The sequence below is a fragment of the Dendrobium catenatum genome, unplaced genomic scaffold (assembly GCF_001605985.2).
Source record: "Dendrobium catenatum unplaced genomic scaffold, ASM160598v2 fragScaff_scaffold_84, whole genome shotgun sequence".
In the NCBI taxonomy this organism is placed as follows: Eukaryota; Viridiplantae; Streptophyta; class Magnoliopsida; order Asparagales; family Orchidaceae; genus Dendrobium; species Dendrobium catenatum.
This window is the reverse complement of record NW_021318546.1, coordinates 74,082-86,640: the sequence shown is the minus strand read 5'-3', so window position 1 is coordinate 86,640 and position 12,559 is coordinate 74,082.

Genomic DNA, 12,559 nt, shown 5'->3' with positions numbered 1-12,559 from the left:
ACCATCAAAATATAAGTCCCAGACACGATCATCACATTCCTTTAAACTAATTATTTGTTTATCATGTAAATCATCATTTAAAGAAGAATTTGTCAGCAGCGAGTGTGTTGTAAGGAAGTAAGTAATGACCTATCCTTCCACGGCACGTAGGGGAGTAAAAGTTATCTCGAATTAAATCAATATCATTGACCACCATGCTAAATGTCTTGAAAACCTAGGATGAGTCATAAGATATTGCAATGGGTTGACTTTGAAAATCAAATTTACTTGATGAGAAAGCATGTAATGCTTTAATTTTTAGGCTGCAAAAACTAAAAGATAATACTTCTCAATCAAAGGATACAAGATTTTAGTAGGAAGGAGTCTTCAACTTAAGTAGTATAAAGTATTTTCTTTCCTCTCGTCATTGACTTGAGCCAATAAGGCACCGAGTGACTTGTCCAAAGCTGAATTATAAAGAACAAGAGGTTTACTTGGAATAAGTGCTGCTAAGATTGGCATATTTGCAAGATTCTCTTTGATGTTATCAATAGCATTGTGACATTTTTCATCCCATATAAACTTGGTTTCCTTTTTGTCTAGGATAGAGAAAGGTTGACATCTTCCAAATAAATTTGATATAAACCTCCTTATATATGACAGTCTACCTTGAAGAGACCTTAGTTGAGTAAGGCTCTTAGGAGGTGGCATATTTAAGATGGCCTTGATCTTTTCATAATCAATTTCAACTCCATGGTGCCTCAATGAAGCCAAAAAATTTTCCTGAAGTGACGAAAAAGCACACATCAATAGATTTATTTTAAGGTCGTAGCGGCACAACCACTCAAAAATGATTCTTAGGTCATACATATGAGCCTCTTTGAGTTTTATCTTGATGACTAAATCGTCGATGTAGCACTTAACTTGATTATGGATTAAGTCATCAAAGATGTGAGTCATGGCCTGCTGGTAGGTTGCACCAGCCTTTTTAAGGCCAAATGGTATCACCTTATAATAGAAGATTCCTATAGGTTCTGAATGTGTTATTTATCTCCTCTTATGGGGTCATCTTAATTTGATTGTAACCAAATGAGCCATAAAAAAAGAAGGAAATAACATGCAAAGAGGCAATGTCTATCATAAACTCAGTTATGGGCAAAGAAAATTCATCTTTGGGATACGCCTTACTCAGATCCCTATAGTCAATACAAATTTGAATTTTCAAACAAGTATGATGCTTGCTACCCAAGAGGGATATTATTCCTCCAAAATAAATTCAACCCTGACCAATTTCTTAATTTCAAAATTAACTTGCTGCTCTATCTCTAGATGCATGCATCAAGGAGCTTGTTTGTTATAAATGGCATCATGCTAGATTCTAAGTTTTTTAACTACTACATCATCAAACAAACCCATCATTTTGTTATATTTTTAGGTGAATCAGTGCTTAAACTCAAAAAGAAATTGAATTACATCTTTTGACTCATCCTCAGTCAATAAAGGGCTCATGAAAGTAGGATGAGGGTTATCGTTTATTCCATGGTCAATATCTCTTAACTCATTGACAGTCGATTTAATCTCTTCTTCAAATTCAGGGGGTGCATCCCAAACTTAAAGTTCATCAGAGTCATATGAAGTCTCCAAAAAAAGTATGTTGAGGGAAACAATAATTTTTATAGGGACATTCCCAGATTCGAGATGATCAGTTATCACAAGAAAATATTTATCATCATCAAACGAACTAACGGTATCAAAGCTGATACCACTAGTAGAATTCAATTTATTCTTTATATACCAAAGGCTCTCATAGTATTCATCTTAACCTAGTGCAAGAACTTTAGAGACATAATTTCTAACAAAGACAAGAAAGTAGTCAAATGGTAATTTCATTAATTCATTAAAATCAACCTCCTTAAAATCAACATCCTTAAGGGTTACATCATCCTCTTTCTTCGAGTGGAGGGGCCATGATAAAACTTTTGGGCTTTTCTTGTTTCACCATAAAAATTAGGAGCTTCCTTAATCACTAACTCTACAACCCTACATGCTGAAGTGGGGTTAAGGTTAAGGCTTTAATTCTTCTACTGAGCTTTTAAAACATGGTTAATTTAGGCTCATCACTTTAAAATCTTGGAACATCAACCTCTGGGTCACTATCCTTTTCTAAAGTGAGATCATATTTTAAAGGAGGATTGACTTTTTGATAATCAAAAGGAATTGTAACACCCCAAACTTTTGATTCCTCATCGAAACTTGATTCTATATAAATGTGCACTTGGGGTGTTTTTCTTTTAAATGAAGCATAGCCTCGACCACATGCCATTTGGTCCATCCTCTCACCTATTTGAGGTAACATGTTTGGAGGCCTAAGGACCATGATGTCAAGGCCATCTTCATTTTCTGGTTCTTGTATATCTTGACTTTTCTCTTTTTCTCCTTTTGATTCTTTATTTTCTTTGTAGCTTTGCTCACTCGCCATCTCCTCATTAACCTTGATCCAAACTCTTAGAGAACCCTTTAGGTGCATAATATGCAACATTCTCATAAATAACAATATCTTGAATAGAGAAGTGTTGTAAATCATCCTTAATCATGTACTCAATGCCGCCATATTAGTAATTGATGAATTAGTGGAGGGTAGATGGAACCATCCTGTATTCATGGATCTAGGGCCAACCTAGAAGCACGTTAAAGGATGTTGTCAAATCAATTATTTGAAATTGCACTTCTATTTTCAATTCTCTAATCTATTAAAGAAAAGTGGTTGAACCTAAAGCCTTCTCACCTTTTTCATTAAACCCGCATAACTCCAACTTGTCGATGATGAGCTTATGTGTATCCACTTTAAGGTATACGAGAGTATTTACATTCATCACATTGACTGATGCACCTGGATCAACCAAAACTCTTGATAACTTGAAGTTTCCCATATTTATAATGATGTAAATTGAGCAATTATGATCAGAAGTACCCAGAAGTAAGTCTTTGCAAGAGAAAGTTAATCCTAGGATTTTCTTGAAGTAGAGGGTTTCATTTTAAGAGGTCAAAACTAGTTGATCTAGGAAAATCTCTAGGTAAAGAAGTTCTTTGATTAAGGATTCTCTCATCTCATTTGAGAGGACAAGGGCATCATAGATGCTCAACTTGGACGACAACTTCCTATGATGAGTTCAGACATTATAGTCAACCTTAGGGATATAAAGATTAAGACACAACATATTTGAAGCAAGATTGAATTGTTGAGGAGGATTGAGAATTAGATCATTGGAATGAATCTATTTGCCTTTTTTTCTTGAGGAGGAAGCCTAGGGGGTAAGACCTTACCACCATGAAGTTGTACCTCTATGATATCCTCAGGAGGATGAACTACGGGAGGGTTTACACACGCCTTAGGCAGCGCATTATCATTATTTAGAGAGAAGTATTAATCTAAAAAATCTATCACGATGGGACTCCCATAAAAATTAATTTTGGGGAGGTCACTATCTGACAAGATCTTAGGTTGTTCTTCCTTTGTGGAATTCAAATCTAGAAGACCAAGTTATTAGTTATCTTAAATGATCTCAACTAGATTTTAATTATCTTTTCAAGAAATATCATTTTGTAATTAATGGCTAATCATTGAAATATAAGCAGAAGGATGTTTTAATTAAATTTTTTACTCTTTGACTTTGATGGGGCAAAGCAAAAGTCAGATAATAGGAACAGGAACACAATTTTTATGCCACCATCCACCGCTTGAAAAAATCTCTAATCAATACATTTCATTTATACAAAAAGTATCATTTATTTCTTTTTTATTTAATACAGTAGTTCCTATAACTACTGGAGAGGAATGTGGCTCAACATCCTCCTGCGAAGCCTCTAGGTCAACCTCCCAGATCGGTTCCCAGGCTCTCATCAATAGCTATTAAGAAAGATGAAAAGACTTGTAAATCAACTTTATAAATGACTAGGATAAAATAATATCCCAACCATCTTTAATGGATAGAAGAGAATTAGAAGTATTACATGAAATTTCTTTCACCGACCCATATTTCGGATCTACCACATATTCTTTAGGAATAATGATATTATATTACCTGAAATTCTTCTCAATCCAATCTTTTAAAATAATGCAATCTTCAATAGGATGTCTCAGTATACAATGGTAAGGGCAATATTTAGGATCATCTTTTTTATCTGCATCTTCTGGCCTCCAGGCCTCTAGTAATTTGAAGTCTGGCTTCTTCATAAGACTTCTAAAGATCTTCCTTATTGAGTCCCTCTTAAGAGGATACGTTTTTGCTAGTATATCTTTATAAGGGATCAAGTAAGGCTCTCTAGTGGGCTTATGTGCTACTTTGAATGGATGCTTCTAAACTGGTGGTGGTAGCAAAATACTGCATTAACTAATGGAAGGCTACTTTTGTTTATGAACTATTGATATCGTAGCTGCTCTTTTCTTAAATGACTTTTTAGGCTTAGGACCCTTATTTTCTTTGGACATATCTTTAAGAATGACATTTGAGGAGCCTCTTCTTGTAAGTTACTAGTCTTGTTAAGAAGCATTCCAAAGGTTTTAATGGATAAATCATTCAAAAGAAAAGCAATAGGCCCGTGGACATTCTTTAGAAAAATCTCCACTGCATATTGCTCTTATAAGTAGACTACACACTTCATCAAGATGTTTCACCACCTAAGGATGTACTCGACCAAAGACTCTCCTGGCTTTTATTTTTCAATGACCAGATCACCCATAGTTATGCATTGCTGAGCTCCAAAAAATCTTTTTAAGAATATTTTTTTTGGCTTATTAAAGGATATAACTAAACTAATAGGTAGATCGATAAACCATTCAAAATTAATACCATAAATACTACTAATAAATTAGTAAAAAAAAGTAGAGCATCCAACCCTCCTATGTTGTAACAACTCGCTAAAAAATGGGTCAGATGTTGTCTTGGCTTTTCAACATCGATAAAATTCCATCTCATCAAACATGGAGAGAATATATTATATTTTGAGATCTTCTATAGAAGAAGGTTATTATAACATCTGATCAATCATCTCTTGATCTATGTCGAGGTCTATACCCTCCCCTTCGAGTGTTCTAAGGTCAATAGTCATAAGGGTGGCATCCTCAATAAGTTGAGGGGTATCCAATTTAAGAGGTGATGAAGGAGCTTGAAGGGCAGTAACTCTGACATCAGGTGGGGTAGAACCCTCACATCTCAGGGTAGGGAGCCTGGGGGCATCAACTGGAATATGGACATATTTGACTCTATTAATCTTTTTCATAATATATTGCTATTTTTTCGGAGACTTGGGCTTCTTACCCTTGATTTCCACTAATTTATTCGTATCTTCCTCTCAAGTATAAAATACTACTAAGGCCAATTTTGAATGTTTTGGAGGTGGGATTGATGGCCTTCCAGAATGATGGCGGCCCTTACTAGATCTGGATAACACAATCTCTTCCATCTTAGCAAATGGGAGGCAAGACACCTAATGGTAGCCATATAACAACATTGAAGTCATTGGTTGCTTGACAAACTTCTTATTCATTCTAACAAGCTAAGGAGTCAATTTCTTTGCCTCAATTTTCTCTTCCTTAAGATTTTCCTTTTCAAACTTATGAAAGATCACCCCCCTTCAGCTGCCTCACATATTGCTACTTAGTTTCACCTATATGGATAGTGTAGGAATGGATTATGTTTCATAGCAACCTAGTCCTTTAAAGGTATTTTTTTCTTTTGGAGTTCTCTTCACATAGTAATTCTTTGGGCATGGTGGAGAACTAGCTATCCTAGCCACCTTCTCCTCCCCTGTAGTAGTGGCAAGGGGGTAGAAGCTGCTCCCCTTAAGAAGTGGAGAGGAAGAAAGAATAAGTAACTTCTCAACATGCTCTAGCTCTACCTGGATCAGGGCTTTCAATTTTATAATCTTTCTTTACTTAGTTATCTCCTTTCTTACTCTCCTCAGATAATTATTCCGTTGAATCTTACTTGTAAAAGGGATCTCAGAACAAGATCCCTTCTCATAAACTAACTTTACATCAGCAGTCCCAGTAGGGGATTTCAACTTTTGCTTATCCCTAGTTGGATATATAACAGGTACGAAGGCGAAAACAACCTCCTTTTTTAGAGTGGGGGAGTCATCCCCCGACCCGACAATAATATCTACTAGGGGATATCCTTTTTCCCCTCAGCAATGAGGTCCATAATGACATTTTTGTTAACTGAGAACTTGATTATTTTGAAACCCATGGAAAACTGAAAAATTTTGTTGCAAACTAGTTCTTCAACATAAAGATCTTGGTCAAGGGAGAAGATCATTTTTTTGGCCATTTAAGTAGAGTTATTTTTTTGGAATTGGAAAAGAGAGTTTGAATTAGAACCTTGGAGTTGCATTTCAAAAAAACATGATGAGGGACCCTATGTCTAATGACATATGTTGGGATATATAAAGCTATAACCCGTCATGTGATGATAAGGTGCAAAGGTGACTTATGACTTAAAGAGATTTGAATTTTTATTGCATATGTTAGGCTACATGTGAATTTTGTAGCATAATATATAATAATAATAATTAAAATTTAATTGAAGGATTTTTACACAGGAATTAGAGTTTTGAACTCAAGGGTTTTTCTTTATACTTTAAAACTCAACATATTGAGTTTTGACAAGAGGTCTACAAAGTTGATATGAAAAGTTCCAAAAATTTGACCTGGCACTTTCATCCAAGGAGTTGACTTTGGGTGAAATGTCAAAGCCTGATTTGAATTTGTGATTAAAAAATGAACTTAGACTTGGGATTGAAATTAAACAACTCTTTTTCAAATTTTAAAACACAACATATTAAGTTTCACTCAAATATACGGGTTTATAGGATTGATACAAAGATCCTAAAAGTTTGACTTGACTCTTTCACTATGTCAATTGACTTATGGGTGAAATGTCAAAGATTAAAATTTATAGAGGTCTCCCCGCTCTCCTCTCTTGTTGATTCATTCTTTTGATGTTGGCTGCGCTCTCCCAAGAAATAAAGGGGTAGAGGAACCAATGAAAGAAAGGTAGTCAAAATTATCGATATAATAAAATTTCTACCTTTATTAAAGATTGAGAGAGAGATTATCCCTAAAGTAGTTGCCATTTTTTTATGTTTAGAAAAGAGGTTTTAAAAAGTTAAATTTTTTTGGGAGAATTTAATTTCTAAAATTTTACTTTTAAAATCAAACACATCATTATGAATGACATGTTTCCATGGGAAGCAAAAACATCATTCCCTAATAGGTTCATATAATGAAACAAAAAGTTTTATCCGGATTATAATAAGTAAATTTGAGGAAGAACTATATCTAATCCTTAAGGGTCAAAATGACGTTCTACCAAGTATCTAACTATGATAGTCTAGATGAAGGATCATTAATTTCATATTCAAAGTAACAATAATAAATGATATACCTTTCCAAGAAAAGAAAGTATCATTTGCTATCAATCGATTAAATATGATGATAATGATCATGGTTGATTTTTATTTTCTCAGAGAAGTGTTGAAGATCTGATCTAAGTATTATGTTTATGTTTTGATGATAACAAACATTATTGTATATGATAATGCTTTATACTAGTTCTGTGATATTATGTTTTGTTCTATGTGTGCTAACGTTTCAGGAATTCATTCCATCATTCACTAGCAATTTTGATCAGCTCAAGACTGGATAGACTAAGATTTCAATCTGTTATTTTCAACTTATTATATATTTTTTTCTTGAGTCATATCTTGTATTTGGATGGATAACTTTGCTAAGCAACCTTGCACATACAGGGGGAGAGAGAGAAATGTTTTTGAGAGAGTATTTCTTCTTTTTTTTCATAATTCATATTGTTTGATTTATCTTTGTACTGTATGATATGTTTATCATACTATAAGCTTTTAATTCAAACCATATAATCTATTGTGCTCTATCAAACCCTAGCCACCAAAGGTTAAGAAAGATACTAATTTTGTACTAATCATACAATATGATTTGGATTATACTATACACCTAATTAAAATTTCTTAATTAATCCCACGAAATCATATAATCAAGTTATGGGCAATTATTGTAATTAGTCGTAATGTATGAAATAGTTCATACTGTATGATTACACATGTATAATTCTATTGATAACTTACTTGGATCACTCATTGCCTATGAACAAGGAGTGTACCAAAGACAGTTTGATGTAGGAGATAGAAAGAAGGACAAAACTGTAGCCTTTAAATCTAGTGATTCAAACAATTCCTCTGAGGGAGGAGATGAAGAAATTGCACTGGTGACTTGATAGTTCAAACGCTTTTTAAGGAAAAAGCAAAAGCATCATCAGTAGTGGAAAACAGGCAAGAATTATAGAAATTTTAAAGCTTCTTATGATATTGTCTGTTTTGAATGCAGGAAATCAAGGCATGTTAAAACTAATTGCCCAAATCTTAAAGGCCACCAAAGCAAGGATAATGATGAAGAAAAAGCTAAGTTCCATAATGACAAGTGAAAATCTCAGAAAGTTTTTTTAGCAGACACTGCTTCAAATTCATCTGGAATAGAAGTAGAAGAGGAAGTGCAAAATTTGTGCTTAATGGAAAATAGATATCTTGATCAGTATGATCAAGATGAAGTATGTCATCTTTCATAGGATGAATTACTTACTATTTTAGAAGAAATTCATGATTCTTACAGGAAACTGAAAAAGATGTATACTAGCTTTAAAACTGAATGCTCATAAAATGAAAATGCTTAGAAAAGATGGTTCGAATTTTCATAAGGATCATATGGCTTTATTGGATGAGTTTGATGAATTGAATAGTAAATATTCTAGTTTATCTAAAACACATGAGTCCTTGAAAGCATTGCATCTTGATTTAAAAAAACCTTATAAAGAGTTAGAAGTATGTGTTAACATTTTAGACCTCAGTGAGCACTTGTTAAAAATTGAAATTTATGCTCTTGAAAATGCTAATGAAATGTTGTTAGAAAAAGTAAAGGCTTTGCAAAATGAACCTTTTTGTAAGCACTCATCATGTCAAGCATCTCATAAACCTAGGAATAGGAATCATAACTATCATAGGTTAGTTAACCCTTTTCATAATGTTAGATGTTATTCACGTGGCATGTTAGGACATATTAACCACACTTACACTATTCTTCATAAAACACATTGGGTGTAGAGACCAAATATGCAACAAGCACAGCATGAAATGCATTCTGATAATTTATCCAAATTTAAGAAGGGACCCAAACCCACTTGGGATCCCAAAACTGTTCTTCCATGATCTTTGGATTTGAGGGCTCTCATAAAAGACCCAGTGAGAGCATGTGGCTTTTGGGCTTGATATTATATTCCTATTAGTTGAAATCAACCACTCATGAGCTTCCTAATATATGTCTTTTTTTCTGTGATTGTGTAGTTGTGTAATTTTCTTATTTTTGGTTTTGTTTTTTTAGTCCTTAACTTGAATTTGTGTTTAATTTTTGTTCTTGTATTTATTCTTTTGTTGTATGTTTGTGTCCTGATCATCACACAAGCCACTTCACTGAACTTCACTATATTTTCTTACATATGAAAATTTTATCTGATATCATAGGAGTTCAAGTGGAGGATGGATGAAGAATAACGAACCTCCCTCGAACCAACCTCGAGAGAAGGTTGGAAGCTAGGGGAAGGAGTTGGAATGCTCAGAGGGATCTAGGAATCTTTTTGAAAGAGAGAATTTATATGAAGTAGGTTGAAGCAAGATGCCCTATTCAGGTCATGATCATGGCCTTGGATGTAGTGGAGTGCATGGGCAATCTAGTAGATGGTTACTAACTAGGAAGGGGACACCTCCTATGAGCCTCGTGTGCTTAAAACAATTGAACTTTTGCTCTAGAAAGCTTTGGATGAGGCCTGAGATGGAGGGTACCACCAGATCTTTCTCATATTCGCTCTAGCCTCCACCGACCACTAGTTGGGTCAGGATGAGATAGAAAGCTTATTGGGGGTTAGACAAGCTCAACTAAAGGGTTGGTTTCCTATGGTGAAGCTTAATTTAAAAACATAGCTCATATTAACACAAATCTATACATTTTGGGTTAAGTTATGTGCAACCTGAGTCGAGTCAGGGGTTGGGTTTGATGTGGAAGGTGCACTGGGTCAATGGGGATCTAATGCAAGTGTCAATTGAGTTTGATTTAGACTGTGGTGGGAATTGGCTCTAGTCAAAGTGGTTTTGACCACTTTGAGCAAGTTTGGGTGTTGACTCAAGTCAACCTAAGGGCTGGGCTGGCTAGGGTAGGTGTGTTAGACCTAGAGCTATCTAATGAACATATTGGTTTAGCTTGGTGAAGCCTAGGTTGGGATATGGCTCAACCCTTAATGGTTTTGACCACTTTGGGCTAGCCTAATTCCCAACCTGAGTTGACTTAATGGTTGGGTCAACTAGGATAGTTGCATTGGACTATGGGGGACCCAATGCACCCCTTGGCTTGAATTCATTTGGCATGTGTTGAGATTTAGCTTGTGAAAACCCTTATTTAGATACTTGGGTCAAGCCATGTGGATAACTCAAGTGGGCCTAAGCTTGGGACTTTGAGAGTGAACTCTTTAGGGACTTAATGGGTCATCCAATAGATCTAAATAGGCTTGGAAAAGCCTTGGTCAAAGGGTTTAAGAAGGATTGAAGTGTTTGTGTAGTTTGTTAAAACTAGGTTGGGTTAGTTAACCAAGTGGACCTAGGGTCAAGGGGTGCGTCCATTAACTTTGGATTGAACATATGAACTGAATGTAAATGATCCTAAACCAAGATGTGTTCATTTGGTTTGAAATGAGTGTTTGAACCATTAATGGTATTTTGGTAAATTATGATTGATTTGATCAACTAGGTCAAATAAAAACCTGGGTTTCAGTCTAATTCACTCCTAAAGATGCTTAGGATGTATTAGGTAGGATAGGTCTCAAGACTTGATGTGATTGATCCATGCTAAGTTTTGGGAAAAAGTCCAAAAATGTTCCTCAAAGAGAATTTTTGTCATTTTGACCCCTAGTCAATTAAAAGTAAAACTTGGACTTATGAAATGCAGTTTATTTATCAACATGTCATAATAAGAGTTATGGATATGGTCAAGGGTCTTAAAAATGGTCCCAAGGTCAAATTCCACTAGTTGCCAGGTTCATTGGCATATGCTATAAATATTTGAAGGTTTTGTAGCCTATAGAAAATGATTTAGTTTTTTGGGTTAAAAATGTTTGATTGAGATCAAATTTGGAGGGTTGATGTTAGGGATATTCTTAATCAACATGCAACTGATAGGTTATGAATCAGATGTCATTTGGTTGGGTCTTGAGGTGATTGAAAAATCACCCATAAGGGGTTTAAGGACACAAGTCCTTTACCCTAGATTTTTGACTTGGGATTCTTCATTTTTATGTAGCTTTGGATTTGATTGATTGAGTATAAATTATCCATTCCAGTCCCTATCAAATGGATGGTTGAGATTGATTGGACATAATTAAAGGTTTGATTGAAGTCTGGAGCTAAAGGTTGGAGTTAGACTTTGGATTAGAGACTGGATTGGGACTTGTTTGGAATCTTGATGGCTGGAAAGTGTCTGATTGTAATCCATCATATTACTAAGTAGGAGTCTGGATAGTTCCTGATGACCTCATGAAAAAATGAGGCCAACACTCTAATACTGGTAGATGATCAAAAGAAAAGAAAGTTTATATTGGAGACTTATATCTAATCTACGAGGTCGAGATGATCATCGGAAAGGAAGCATGAATTGGGAACTTACACCTAACATAGAGGGTTAATTTATAAACTAGGATAAAGCCAAGAGAGGCTTGTTCCACCACTAGTGGATAATCATAAGAACATGAAGCATGTATTGAGTACTTACACCTAATCTTAGACTATCAGATGATCATATTAAAAGGAAGCCTATATTGGAAACTTACACCTAACCATTGAGGAACAATTTATAAATTTGGGTAGTGCTACAAGGGGCTTGTTCCACAACTATTAGATGACCATAAGGAAAAGGAAGCCGATATTAGGTACTTACACTAAATCTTAGAAGATCAACTAATCATATGGAAAGAAAGCCTATATTTGGGACTTATACCTAATAACCATAGAGGATTGATTTATAAATTAGGATGGTGCCACAAGGGGCTTTCTCCACAACTAATGAATGATTTTAAGAAAATGAAGCTTTTATTTCAAGTCTATAGAATGTTATAAAAGTGGACTTAGACCTAAAGATTGATTTAATAGAAGTGGGTTTTTGTAAAAGAGGAGTTAGACTCAAAGTCTATAGGATACTATAAAAGTGTAATTAGACCTAAAAGATTGATTTAATAGATGAGTGATGCTGCAAAAGTGGACTTAGACTAAAAGTGTATAGGATGACATAAATAGGACTTAAACCTAAAGGCTGATTTAATGGAAGTTAGATACTATAAAAGCAAACTTAGACCCAAAGTCTATAAGATATCATAAAAGTGAACTTAGAGCCAAAGATTGATTTAATGGAAGAGGGATGCCATAAAAGCGGACTAAGACCCAAAGTCTATAAGAT